We start from the raw sequence: 11975 nt of genomic DNA, 5'->3' as shown, positions 1-11975 counted from the left end.
AGCAAAACCATGCTCAAAATCACCAAAACAATTTTGAAAATAAGGAGCAATATGGATGCTTTTCCTAAAAGATAGTAGCGTTTGCTATAAAGCAGTGATAATTCCACCAAGTTTTTTTTCCTACTGATATTGTAATAGGGAGGTGAATTCATAGAACAAAATAGAACAATATATAGATGTGTATCAAGGAACCTTAGGACTATAAGTTGTGTAAAGGTGTTAGGACTGCTCCGGATGTTTAATTTACTGATATACATTGTGAATTTCTAAAGAGTTATTATGCATAATAGTTCTTAGGCCTATTTGACCTCAGAATTCTTTTTAAAATGCATCTTGCAAGATAAATCTCTCTCTTACAAATTTGAGGAAGGCTGGAACAGAAATAGACACACACATATGTGTAATATTTTAAAGCTCCAAAAGTGGGATATCTCAATTCATTTGGGAAAGGATAAATTCAATAAGTAGAATTTAGACAGTGGGTAAAAATTGAAAATAAATTTCAGATGTATTAACATTGAAATTTAAAAACTGAAAACATAAAAGTAGTAGAACACACTAAGACAAATACATACCGCCAGTAAGCCTCTGACTAAAGGTCCAGCCTCGTCACCATCCTCGATTATCAAAGAAACTAAAGCCATACATAATTTTTGATTTAGGAGATTGGCCTATATATATATATATATATATATATATATATATATATATATATACACACATATATATATACACACACATATATACATATATATATACATACATATGTATATATATCTTATATTCACACACTTATAGAAACTGATCACAAACTGAGCTCACATTTCCTCTTTTACACTCAAATTAATATTGCAGAAACCTCCATCTTGCTTGACTACAGAAAATCCAGTGTGTGCCCCACCCCCGGAGTCATCACCCCACAAATCTCTGAGAATCCCCAGGGAATGTGTTTGTGCCCCAGAGCTCGGTTCTGGAGGTCACCTGACCTAGCTAGTGGTCCAGCTCTGGATCACTGCTGCACACCCCTGCTGGCCTTCTCTTCCTTTCCTTAAGCCACTTCATGCTACATGAGGAAACAGATTATAGTTAATTCACCTCAGGCTGCGTGAGAACAAACTATATTAAGGAGATATACTGAAGAGCAGGGAAAACCAAATGGGTATTACAATGCAGACATCACGCAAACAACACCTCATAGATAGGACTCTATCCTGGCTTCTCTACCAGGGTTGCCTGCTGGTAGCTCTTCTTAATCTGGGGCGCCACCATGTCTCTAAATTCTTGGGCCACTGTTAATAAGAGTCCCCTCGAACATAACTCTCCTATCCAAGGCCCATTCTTAAAGACGAAGAGAATAGAATTTTTTCTTACTTGATATTTGCATAATCAAAAGGCCAATTAATTCTTTTAGAACAAAAAACCAGCCTGTTCTCAAAGGGATTTTATGCCGTGCTCTAATTAACTTGTCTATGTGCATGTCTGTGTTATTTCTGGGAGGCAGTGACTGAGAGTGTGGGCTTAAACCTTGGCTCTGCCTCTGCTTACCTAAAGGGCCTTGGGCAGATGACAGAATTTCTATGAGCTTTCATTTTTCTCTCCTGTAATATGGGATTAAAAACAGCTACCTTTGGTTGCCGTAAGGAGTAAGTAAAATAATGGACATAAACAGGATGTCATAGTGATGGTTCCATAAATGACAAGCATAACAGTAATGATCTTTAAACTGAACATACATTCATAAGCAGCACATTTTAGTGTGAACATGAATCAAGCTTGAACATGAACTCTGAGTCTAGAGGTCAGAGAAAGGTATTTCAATAATTTGTCAGTTTCTTCAGTGAATTTGCACCTTATTTTGTATCATTTGTCTGAACACTAAATACCAGCTAAATGGAGAAAAATGAGACAATGTCAAAACACAAAGGCCTTATGAATATCACGCATACTTTTGTGCCACAGAGATAACCACTGAGAACACTTCAGTGATCCTTCCTTCCTCCCTTCCTCCCTTCCTCCCTTCCTCCCTTCTTCCCTTCCTCCCTCCTTCCTTCCTTCCTTTCTTTCTTTCTTTCTTTCTTTCTTTCTTTCTTTCTTTCTTTCTTTCTTTCTTTCTTTCTTTCTTTCTTTCTTTCTTCTTTCTCTTTCTTTCTTCTGTCTCTGTGTCTCTCTCTGTTACTGTCTCTGTTAATCAGCCAGGTGCCAGCAGAAAACAGATGGCACACTCACGTTGGGACAATCTGAGGAGGTTCTTAAAGAGACAATTTATAAAGATATGGGTTGCTTGTAGGGAAACTGGAAGGGACGGCGGGTGGCAGGCGAGGTGGGGGGGGCTGGAAGGATCAGGGAAAACAGCAGGGAGCCTGACTTGACCTGGAAGCCTAATGGGGTAATGGGAGGGAGGGGTAATGGAGATGGAGAGAGTGTGTGAAGACAGCTGCCTGGCTTTTTGGTGGAGAGGTACAACAGGACCAGGCTGGCTTTGCAGAGAGGGAGCTGGAGGAATAAACTCTCGTGCCTCCTTGGCCTTCTCCCTACTATCAATCACCAGTTAGTTCTACTCCTGCATCAGCCCAGCTAGAAGCCAGGACACAAGAGACAAGGTTATCATGCCTATACGTCTGGGACTCCTTGATGAGTCCCAGAGCTAAAGGGTGACTTTAAAATCTGTTGTGAGAATAAGGACACTTTTGAGAGTGAGAAGGAGTGAATTACTCATGATGCCAATAAACCCAGGAAAACAGCATAAACTGGTTTGCCAATAAACTGGTTTGCCTGGGACGGTCCCAGACAAACCAGGCCCTATCACCACCCTGTGAAGTAAAGTTGAGAGTAAATCTGGAGAGAAAATAAGTCTCTCTCTCTTTCTCTCTCTCTCATTCCTCTGTTATGAATTATTTTTTATAGAATACATATTTCCTAAAACAAAATTTTCATCATATAATTCTCTGCATTATGGTTGTAACAAAAGTGACCTCACCTTCGGATGTTTAGGCAACTTCTGATTTTTTTATTATATGTTGCAATGAACATCACAGACATATATCATTGCATATCTCTAATTTTTTAACAAATATTACTTGAGCAACATGCTACCCACTGAAGATACAAAGATGAGTACATGTAGTTCTTGCAGGTTAGTCTAGTGGTGGAGACAACTTCCAACAGCTGCCTTACCAGGGAGAATATGGGACTTGATATACTAACAAAGCTGCCAACCTCTGAGAGGTAGAGAAGAAGAACAGCGTCAAGATACCAGGCCACACCCACGGTCTTTGCCTCTACTAGAATTTGTGGCCTTCCCTGGGTTCCCATGTGGCTCTGGTTTCATTCTATGGCAGTCATTCTTCCTGCCCATGGCTCCTTCAATCCATTCACAGTTACAAGGCTACAGTTGGAGGGTGAGGGTGTCTTCTTTTTATCCAATTCCTCTCCCTTGGAAGGCAGCTGAGTGGACAGGCTTTGCTACTCTGGTTCCTTCTGGCCCAGGCTAAGGGCAGAGATATGTCTTTCCAGCAGATAGTTGGGAATCAGAGAGTCTGGGGGTGAATTACAGGAGTGGTAGACCAGGGTTTAGGGAACCAACAGGACAAATTAGAGGAAGAGCATGTAGTAAAGGGTGAGTTGCATCATAGTCTTGGCAAGTACGAGAGGCATTGGGCCATGGCTTATTGTCAGGCTGCTTGTATATGGGGTGGGCTGCATTCAACTTAAAGAGCCCTACCTAGCTCTGTACATCCATCCAAGTGTGGACTCTTCAATGAGCCACCCATGAAATTTTTTGTCAGAATGGACAGATTGACTTTTATTTCTTGCTTCCCCTTCTGATCTCACTGCAACAATTCCTACCTTTGCTCATTCATTGGGCACCTCTGATTTTCCTCTAACCTGCTGCCTCCTCCCACCTCATGTTCTAGGTGTCTGCACTGCCTTCTGTCTGGAATGCTCTTCTTCCAGATCTTTGCATAGCTGGCTCCTTACCCTGTAAGTCCAGCTCCAATCACATATCTATGAGAGGTTTTTTCCTACATCTTGTTAAAAAGAAAACTACAAGCCTCAAAATGTAATTACTAGTGCTAAAGCCCATGACACCAAACTGAGATTTAATACCTGACTTAATTGCTATTTTAACCTCTCTCAGAAATATAATCTTAATAACCAGTCTGAAATTTTCCGGTTAACTGTATGTAACTGAATGATGTAATCTCTCATGTGGGCCCTCTCCAACCCTTCCTCCCGTAGAAAGAAGCAGCAATCTTTCTGAGAAGAGCCCTTGTAGTCCTCCCCCACCCCATAAAAAAAAAGGTCTTGGTCTAAAAATGACCATTTTGGTTCTATTTTTTTAAAGATTTTATTTACTTATTTTTAGAGAGAGGGGAAGGGAGAAAGAAAGAAAAGGAGAGAAACATCAATCAGCTGCTTCTCACACGCCCCCAACCATGGACCTGGCCCAAAACCCACGCACATGCCCTGACCAGGAATTGAACCAGAGACCTTTGAGTTCAGGCCAGCACTCACCCCACTGAACCACACCAGCCAGGGCTAAAGATAACTTTTTAAATGTAAAAAACATTCACCTTGTTTTAGCAAGTAAAATTTCCTTAAATATGTAGCTTCGTTATATCTCTTAATTAAGGGTTATAATTCATGTTACTAGCAAAAATATGCACAATATGAAGAGTTAACAGTGCATTTCTCCCCTCATATTAGGTCATGATACCATTATGAAGGCTTCAAAGGGAAAGTTTTTTCATATGCTGGATTCTAAATTCCATATTTTTTCTATCAGCTCTTTCGCTTTAGAAATATAGGCATTCATGGGACCTGCCTTCAGTGATCCTTTTTGGAGGTTCCATGCTTCCCACTTAGTCTTGCCTTCTAAATCTAACATTCCTGGACACTCAACATCGATGTCTCCAATTACAGATTGTTTATAGAGCCTGTAGAGTTCTTCCAGTTCTTTATCATCTGGCCTTGTTTTCAGCTTCTTCCCATCTTCGGCTGCCTGATCAAAATCAGCCTGCAGGGACATGGTGGTGGCACCCTTCCACTGCCACACTCCAGATGCTCATTTCCTTTTCAGTTCCATTTTAATAGGTTCCTCTCCCTACCCTCCCTTCCTTCCATTCTGTACAACCCCTGGGAGCACACTTCTAGGTGCTAGGTGGGGTGCTGCCCAATTCGTGACTCACTTAATAAAGTCAATTAGACCTTTAAATTTACTAGGTTGAATTGTGTTCTTTAACAATTCTAAGTTAGTTTAGCCTCCCCTAGACGCTACCACAGTAGTGTCATTTTCCTAAAAACTTGTCGCCTACTCAAATCTCCTTGCTTCTCTGGTGACCTGCTTACTAAGCCGCTACCCTGATGTGAGCCTCTGCCTCACAGGTATGCCTGGCTTGTTCTAGCTTCTCTCTCTCATACATGGAAAGCCGTCTGGGGCAGAGATCATGTTTCATGTTCATTTCTGGTTGGATGAATGCCTGGTGGGTTTGCCGCTGAGACCCTTGCTCTGAGAGCTAGGTATTTTGTTTCCACTCTAGGCAATGTGTCAGTCTTCTAGTGATTTCTTTGACTAGGTAAGCATGTCTTTTAATGATGTAAGCACAGTGAAAAATTTCTTTTGAAGGGAATTCCCATGGGAAAGCTGATAAGTAGAAAACTGCCCTCTTTTCTTCAGGATATTGATTTATTATCTTCCCATAGATAAAATAATGACACTAATTCAGGAAGCAGATGACTTCTCCCAGACACACTGTTTGCCTTGGAACTTCACCTTGGGTTACTTTAGTATGGGGATAATTTCAAATGCCAACTTTCTAATTTATGAGAAAATTTTTTATTTTAGATATTTAGATTTTTTGACATTTTTTTCTGTCCTTCCTATTCCATAGCAAGACAAGAGGCCAAAAGAAACATGATTTCAAAGAATCCTGGGCTGATTTCACATGGTTAAATTTTCTTAGTACAAAAATGAGTCATGTGAAGTGTTCATTTAAAAGCAGAAGTCACTCAGAGCCCACGTCATCATCCTAGTCACTTGCCCATGTATTTAACAATTCTATACAGATGTTCATACTTAAGATAGATAAATATTGGACAACATTTATCTGTGGATGAAAAAGGGGTCACATACTAAACCTAAAAAGCTGAGGGGAGGGTCTGCATGGCAGTCTTACAAACCCAGGGACTAAAAGTAACCACATAAAGCCCTGGCTGGTGTGGCTCAGTGGATTGAGTGCTGGCCTGAGAATCAAAAGGTTGCCAGTTTGATTCCCAGCCTAGGGCACGTGCCTGGGTTTCAGGTCAGGTCCCCAGTAGGGGACACATGAGAGGCAACCACACATTGATGTTTCTCTCCCTCTTTTCTCTCCCTTCCTCTCTCTAAAAATAAATAAATAAAATCTTTAAAAAAAATAAAAGTAACCGCATAAGATGTTCTGGATATAAAAATTCCCAACTAAAAGCAAGCCATGACAGGTAGGCCTGTAGCTTTCTCAACAAAGATCAATCTTTACCTTAAGTGAGCTGTCTATTGTCTTTTTGCACCTAAGATAACAAAACTTTGGAATGTGAGTAATCTTTTCCAGACCCCTGAGAGCAGCATCTCCACACCAGAGCAGGAGACCACAGAACCTCTCATTAGTATCTTGTTCCCCGAATACCATTTCTATGTGCTGTAAATGCTAATTAACTATCTTATACCCACCAATGTGAGAGTAGTATTGGTCTGTTCAGTTTACTTTTTATTCAGTCCCAGAGATTTCTGCCCTCATTTGCTTTTTCCCATCCTCTTATCCTACCACCAACAGATTTCATGTAACCCTCTTTACACCTCCTCCTTTGATTGTAATATATAAAATAAGCTGCAAAACTGCCATTCTTTAGAGCCTTTTCTCAATCCATGGAGATTTTGCTTCCTGGCAACTGTCATCAGTTTGGTTAAATAAATTCATAAAAATTCTCCACAGATTTGGACATTTATTACATTGACATACCCAATTAGAAAATATAAAAGTTAGAGAATTTTAATAAAAATAGCTCCTAGAGCAATTTTACAGCAACATAAAATGAAATGGACCCCCCCACACCATTGCCTTGTCCTCTTATATTTATTATTTTAACTAGAGGCTGGTCGTGTGTGCTTTCCCAAATTCTTGTTCACTAATTGAATCTCAACCAAATGTAATACGATATGTAAATATGGGAAGAATGCTTTTAGCTGGGCACATTTACAGGGAAGGACATCCTCAGTTTGGGAAGGAAAAGTGATGCTTTTATAGTGGGATTGGAGCATTCGGGTGCACTCCCACTCAGTGTCACCTCAGGTCTCTGTGCCACCCATAATGGCACTGTGCATGTGGATGGTGCTGGGGGAAGAGTGATGGCATATATCAAACTCCTTTTTATCTTTCCCCTTTATGTCCCTTGTTCTTTTCCCCCACCCTTTTTTTAAAGAACCATGCAGATGTAACTGTAAAATCTTTATTCTAATGAGAGAACCGAGAGCTTGGGAGAACCCACCTGGAAAATCCTCTTATTTTTAATATCTTTCCCGCTTTCTTTATAGAAAGCTCATCAAATGTATAGGTTAGGGAGAACTTAAATGGAAGTAATAGGGAACTAAAAATGAGGAAAATACAGCAGCAACAAATTACAATGAAAATACCAATTGAGAAGGAAAATAGAGTCAAAAATCTAGCAATAGTGTGCATTTCTCTATTGGGAAATGTTAGTCGACTTGGAGGAATCTGTGATCCACTTTGAAAAATAACTCAAGGGTGATATTTGCTTATCTTAGGTGTTTGGAACTTTCGCCTTGGTAATCACTAGACAGACTTTTTATTTTTAATAACAACAGATGAATGGGAAAGCCTAGAGGGTATTTACTGGTAATGAGTAACTACTGGAAGTTACTCAGAACCCATAGAATAGGAAAATCTGGGATTTCGTGCTATTTTTTTCCTTAGAGGTAGAACAGCATACATTCTTTCCTTGTGAATTTGAACTATAGGAAATCTGAGTTACTATCCCCTAGCTAATTTTATGTAAGTATTTCAGAAGAATTTAAAGAAAGTTACAACTTAAACCTTGGTCTGCTAGGTTTGTGACACCTGAAAAAGATTTTAATTCACTCATTTATTTCTCCCCTAACTAGTTGTGAAAAGCACTGATTTTGCTGACAGTATGTCTGGGTATGAAACTTTGCTTTGTCACTTCTGAACTTACACCATTAAAACGTTACACAACTTTTCTGACCTGATTCTCATCTGCAAAAGGGAGATAATAAAATCTACCTCAAAGGTTGTTGTGAATTTCATTAACTATACTATCTGAAAAAAAGTTTGCAATTAGTAAGCACATAATAAATGTTAGAGGATAAAAATCAGTTTTATTATTACTATTTGCTGTTTGTTAAAAATTTTTTTTTTCTCAGGCGCTCTGCCAGAAGGTGGGAATAAAAAATGAATGACGATATCCCCCATCTGTCCCCTACCTTCTGAGAGTTCAGTGTGAAACAGAGCTTCTTAAATGGGATTCCACAGATAGGAGTCAGGGAGTCCATGAATTCTACGTAGAATTTTGGAGGAGAAAACAATTTCTCTAAATCAATGAGAAAATTTGGATAAGAATGCCCTCCCCTCCTCCCCAAGGAGAGAATTTTCAGCTTTATCAAAATATCATGGGGCCAGTGACTCAAACAAAGCAAATGAAGGGCCTTTGGTCTATAAAGATGATTTCGTTACACATGAAGGGGGCCTGGGAGCCTCTCCCCAGACCCAAATGGAGGCAGCAGCTGATGGGTCTTAAGGCGTCACGGAAAATTAGGGATTCTTTAGAGCCCTAGTACTATTTTATCACAAATTTTCTTTATTTCTTCACTTTCTTCTGAAAATCCCCGTCATATTTTTTTACCAGGTAAGCGCACATGCACACATCCCTATCTATGTCAATGAAAAAGGAATCGAAACTAAAAAGCTCAGCAGAAGTACTTTCACTTTCATAAGAAATGGGTTTCTGGATCTTCTACAGAACATCATCTAATGCCTTCCCCATCCCGTGCGTGATCTGATGGTGTGATGTTGCAATCCCCTAGCGGGTGGTGAGTTCCCAACAGTCAAGGATGAACTTAGTCATGTTCTTTGATCCCCACTGTTTATCACAGTAAGTGGTCAATAAAAGTTTTGGTTCTTAACTGAACTTTAAAAAATCCCCAGGGATTTTAGATAACCCAGGACAGTACTTTAGTTTTAAACAAAATTTACTTTTCTTTTAAAATACAGTACAAGATATGGAGGTGTGAGAGGCCAGTGAGCCAGGAAAGTAGAATAGGGAAACTGAGACAAACAGCTGAACAAACTGACCAAGCAATTTACAGCCAGATATAGAGGAGGTCACCTTCCTATAGGTAACATCCAGGCCTCAGTTATATTTCAGCTCCAGGCCCAGAGAAGCAGCAAAAGCAGGACTGGCTGCAATAACTAATGATCCCCTGCCCTGGCACCAACCAATCAGTGCAGACCACAAACCTGAAAGGACACACCTGAAAAACTGATGAATATTCTGCTGAAAACATCCCTTGATACCTCTCCTAAGATTCTCATCTGCAAGAGAAAGACAAAAGCCTCAAGACAAAGGATCCAGCACGAGTACTCTCCCTCTGGGGAACAGCCCATGACATTCCCTTCTCTGTCTTCTTCCCACAGGCACACATCTCTTAAACTCCAGGAGTCCCCATGAGTTGCAACTAGAGGAGAAATGGGCAGCAGCAGCTCATCCCGGGCTAGTTCCCTGAACCTGTCCCCAAGGCCCCTTTTCTCAGACTTCCCAGTGAGTTAAGGCAGCCCAGCCTAGGCTCTCCTGTTGTTTCTTCCGTGCTAAGCCTTTCCCTGTTTTACTGCTTCCAGCTTTAATAAACATACGCTTTTAGTCACCTGGGCTGGTGTCACGAAATTTTTCCTGCACGAATTCAAGAACCCACACACTACCGGCTGGCTCCAGGCAGACCTGCTCAGGGCCAGGCCCCTGGATGGTAACAAAGGTAGACATGAACAAGTAAAAACCTCCTTATAACTCTAAAATGGGGGATGGGGATTATCAGAGGACCTCTGTGAGGTGCTCAGGTATAGAAGAAAACCAGCTTCTCCGCACTGGGTGTAGGTGCTATATATCATTTATCAGTGCTGAGAGGCACTTACCTTACAGCCAAACGCACATTAGAACTCACAGAGAGATCTATCTGGTTTAAAACAACTAGACAATTAGAAGCCAATATTCTCTTTGATCCTGGGGAATATAAAGACTACACTATGGTATTTGGAAGTTCCCTCAAACTGGAGATCTGGTATTTTTATTCTCACTTCCTTGATTCATCTCACTACTGTCTCTTGCCTGGTTTAGGCCTAGAGTTCCAAACCCCAATCCCAGTGATCTGCTGTCTCTACGTTCTCCCCGACAACTGTATCGGTGAGTTCCCGGCTATACCAAACTGCTTTTAGTTCCCTCGACCTCCCTGTCCTCAAGGCCTGCGTGCATGTTGTTCTCTCTTCCTGAAAACCTTTCTTATCCCAGTCCTTCCTCCTCCGCCTTACATCCCATCCTTGTAGACCTCCTTTCACTTAAAGATGAAGTCATCACTAAATTCTTGCATCTCCAGGAAGCTGTCCCCCTATACTCCCTCATCCCATGTCTGGCCCCGGTGGCCCTCCTAGATATGCCATGGCACCATGAACCGTCCTCAACGCAGCCCTTATATCCACATTTTCTCAATGACTTCTCACCAAAAAACATGAAGCAGTGAAGTGTGTGGTTTTCTAATCAATATATCTCAAGTCCAGTAAGCTCTCAATAATTAAGTTCTCAATAATTAGCCCATGAATGAATAAATGAATGGGAAACAGGTGACTGTGTCAAGGTTGAAGAATGTGTTTGTTATAATTATTTTTAGCAGCATTTGTGCTCATAGATCAAAACTCACATGGCTTCTGAGGACATTTCTTTTTATATATAATTTTCAAATGGGGACTGAGAAGAAAAAACATTTAATTCAACAAAAACGCTGACAAAAGAGTTTATAACCCATTTTCTACAGTTAACAATAAGAGAGAGATGAGCTTAAAGTGCTCTTTAAGTAGGGTAATACCAATTGTCTTAGAATTATTCTTAGTTATATCCCCTTCTATTTTCAAAATTTTCCTTATTTTTACAACAAATTATATAGTAATTCTAGCTCTAAATACTTAGGGAATAAAGAAAAGAGGAAGAAAAATTACAGACACACACAAAGAACATTTGGAAATTTTTCTTTATTTTTGAAAATATAATATGCAAAGAAAGCCAATGACACATTCCAATCTTAGCTCGACAACAATATAATTTAAATTTGCTCAGAGCTTTGAATCATCATCATTGATGATAAAAGGGAAGGAAGTGATTTTGTTAGAGCTTCTTAGGAAGTTATGCTCAGTCTTTATCACTAACTCAAAGATAAACTTTTATGGGGAAGTAAGATTATTTTCAATTAACAGCCAAAGACTAATTTCCCAGAGTTATTTTCAAAAGCTTAGGAAGTGAGTCTTATTATTTTAGGTTGTCTTTTGCTTTTCACCCTTTCTTTTGATCACATTTGATTGTTAATTTAAAAAATAAAGTGATAGAACACAGTGAATATAAAATAACTAAGTGGTTTCTTTGAGAGTATCTTTTCTGGATCACATGTAGAAACACAATTCTGAGAACTACATTCCTTCCTTGAAACTGTTTGAACGCAGTCAGCAGTAGAAGTGCAGGAGGATGAATTTGAGTCAAGAACCAAGAGAATGAACTATTTGGAAACATGAAAGATTTCATTTTTATAAGGTCTATTAACCCTTTGCCATGTGTTCATTTCTTGTATCTTTAATTAAAACTTATTCCATTTCATGAGCTCATCTTCCCCTGTAAAAAATACTAAAAAGTACTATGAATTGAAAGCCTTT

At 39.8% G+C, this 11975-nt stretch overlaps 1 pseudogene; it reads right to left on the bottom strand.

Annotated features, from left to right (window-relative positions):
* Positions 1-4747: 4747 nt before the first annotated feature.
* Positions 4748-5029, bottom strand: LOC112315426 (acyl-CoA-binding domain-containing protein 7 pseudogene; annotated as a pseudogene).
* Positions 5030-11975: the final 6946 nt, after the last annotated feature.

Source organism: Desmodus rotundus, chromosome 8, assembly GCF_022682495.2.
Source record: "Desmodus rotundus isolate HL8 chromosome 8, HLdesRot8A.1, whole genome shotgun sequence".
In the NCBI taxonomy this organism is placed as follows: domain Eukaryota; kingdom Metazoa; phylum Chordata; class Mammalia; order Chiroptera; family Phyllostomidae; genus Desmodus; species Desmodus rotundus.
Note: the sequence above shows the minus strand (reverse complement) of the source record. Positions and strands in the feature narration are given on the sequence as shown.